This window comes from Neoarius graeffei, chromosome 24 (genome assembly GCF_027579695.1).
Source record: "Neoarius graeffei isolate fNeoGra1 chromosome 24, fNeoGra1.pri, whole genome shotgun sequence".
NCBI classification, from domain to species: domain Eukaryota; kingdom Metazoa; phylum Chordata; class Actinopteri; order Siluriformes; family Ariidae; genus Neoarius; species Neoarius graeffei.
In genome coordinates, this window is record NC_083592.1 from 54213467 (window position 1) to 54216679 (window position 3213).

Here is a 3213-nt window from a genome sequence, read left to right on the forward strand (position 1 = left end):
TAATAAACAGTACTTCAGGTATTTCTAAGGAAGCGTGGATCCAGTACTGAGCACTGATTTCAGAAGCCGATCCTGGAACATCAGTATCGTGCACATGTTTCAGTAAACACAATAAAAATTGCCATCACACCAGGAAGTGGTTTGAGTTTGTAACAGGATGTCAATAAAAGTTTAGTCATATGTATTGACCTACAGAGGACTTTCACTGACGTCACAGGTTTTTGTTTATCACGCAGCGTCCGCCATACTGTTGGGCAAACAAAGAAACAGCTGTGACGTTTAATAATAAAAAATCGAGACGACTGCAGTCAGTACAATCTCTCTGAAATGATTAAAAATGTATTTTATACCAGCAGATCATGTTACATCCAAGAGCTGAAACATGCAGGCATAACAGATCCATTTAATTTACCCACAAACGTATTTATTTATTCTTCATTCTGCACACTGCTCTCTCTCTCTCTCTCTCTCTCTCTCTCTCTCTCTCTCTCTCTCTCTCTCATGTGTTCACCGCTTCAGATGGATTAAATGCACAGGAGGAATTTCACTGTGCTTGAGTGTACATGTGACAAAAATAAAGGCTTCTTCTCCTTAATTTATCCACAAATGTATTTATTCCACTTGAAAGTGTTTGGCAAACCAGCTACCGGATTTGAGATACTATGACATCCTGAACTATTTAGTATTTGGGATTTCTAAATACACTGGAGATGCTAAAGGCAGACAAAAGTACAGATACCTACCGATATTTCAAGGCAGGTTTCATGCCAGAATGTTATGGGAAATTCCCAGTAAAGAAGAATACCTTATTATGACAAAGGTAAGCTCAAACATGGACTTCTAATAGTAATAAACAAGCCAGAACCGAGCTCTAGCACATTTTATGGTGTTTAGCCTCGTCTACATTATCACTACATAAACATGCTGCTAGTGTCACCAAGCGTTAGGTCTAATAAAATATCTCATCTCATCTCATTATCTGTAGCCGCTTTATCCTGTTCTACAGGCAAGCTGGAGCCTATCCCAGCTGACTACGGGCGAAAGGCGGGGTACACCCTGGACAAGTCGCCAGGTCATCACAGGGCTGACACACAGACACAGACAACCATTCACACTCACATTCACACCTACGCTCAATTTAGAGTCACCAGTTAACCTAACCTGCATGTCTTTGGACTGTGGGGGAAACCGGAGCACCCGGAGGAAACCCACGCGGACACGGGGAGAACATGCAAACTCCGCACAGAAAGGCCCTCGCCGGCCACGGGGCTCGAACCCGGACCTTCTTTGCTGTGAGGCGACAGCGCTAACCACTACACCACCGTGCCGCCCCTAATAAGATATATCACATCCAAATCTACATCTTAATGCTGCACAGAGCTTTCACACGAACCTGATATAAAATGTTCTCCACACACACGGGAATGTTTTTCGTCCTGTTTAACAACAGCTCGCCATTTTTCTCGTCTTTCTGGGTTCACTGGGAAGTGGTGAAAAGTTAAACCAGGCTTATCTCTACGTCTTTTATTACATCCAAAAGCACTACACGTCTCTGGGATTGTTCTTTTAGATGGAACTTCTGCAAGTTTATCTGGAGATCTTTACTGGATTTGGCTTACAATCACTCGCATACACTTGTGCCGGTCGCTGGAAAACACAAAGCTCGGCCAGATAAACAAATTCGCAGTTGCGATGATGTCACGTGAAAGTCTTCCATACGCTCCTGTATCAGTGTTGAAAATGATTTTTTTTTAAAAAGTACCTCGTCGCTCCAGTGCATGAATAATGACGCAAACTTTCAACACTGAACACATTTCAGCTGAATGATTACATTTGGTTTAAGTGACACTTTATACACATGTAAAATTTTGCCAAAGAATTTCTTTAAAAAAATATATATACATGTATTAAAAAAAAGGTCCTTGGAAAAGAATAAAAAAATAAAACCCAAAAAGGCCCAGAGCTAAAATCTGTTCCTCTTTGGTGTGGTTTGTGTTACGGTATGATCTTAGCCTTTGTACCCAATGATTTGTCCTGCAAACAGTTTTCGGATTTGGTTTTCTTTTATCCGACCCATCTGTCCATCCTCTCTGGTTTCATTCAATCGTGGGTTCGGTCTTTAAGAGCGTAGCTTCACATGAGCACTCGTGTTCCTCTATAATGGAAGAAAATGGAGTAAATGGGTTTTGGCAGAGTCGGGAACCTTCTGCGGTTTCCACAAAGAAGCAAGAGCTACTAGGACTCCAACTCTCTCTCTCTCTCTCTCTCTCTTTTACCATTTGTTTGATTATCTATCCATCCAGATGTTTTAGAAATGTTGAGCCAACTTATGAACACGTGCTTTTGTTTCCATCAGCTACTGTTCTGTTTGGTTTCAAACACCAATGACAAGATGACATCATCCAAAGAGCGCCAGCCAAACACACACAAACACACTACATCATCATTTATTCCAATCCACACTAATGACATCTTCCAGCCTGTAGATGCTACAGATGCTTCAGATTGAAATTATAGCTTTTTTCCAGAACTATTTTCCTTTTTTCCGGGACGACACCAAAATTGTCTTTGGCTGAAGTTTCGTTTATTCATCGCATCTTTGTGATTTATGACTTTTACCACAGACAGGATGGGTATTTTCCCAAAAAGCAGACTCTCGTATGCCTCGGTGTTCAGACAGGATAGGATCCATTTTCCAAGATCAAATAATTAATAAATTCATTTAATGTATTGAATTAAAATATTTTCATTATTATGTTTTAGATGTAACATTTAGAAATTATTTTATGATGACATAATGATAATATTGATAACCTAGATATATTTGGATGTGCAAAATAATGTTACATGGTTATTATATTTTAGTGTAATAACGCGCGCTCTGATTGGTCGAGAAATTCAGACTATTTCTCGATAATCACCTCAAGTGACTCGGCAAAATGGCGGCCGATCGCTTCGTCACCATGAGTGAGGAAGAATTACAGACGACGAAAGAAAATGCTGTTCATAAAAGCACTAAATTTACTACAAAGTTTGGTCTAAAACTATTCAAAGGTAAGGTGGAGTTGTGATTTATTTTATCAATTTCAAAACAAAGTATTTTATGTGACTCGGTGTAGATAAGTGACAAGTCTGTGCTGCACCTTTATTACATTTACATACCGCTTTTGAAGATTGAAATAAATGATTTGTTGAATACAGATTTTTTTAAAA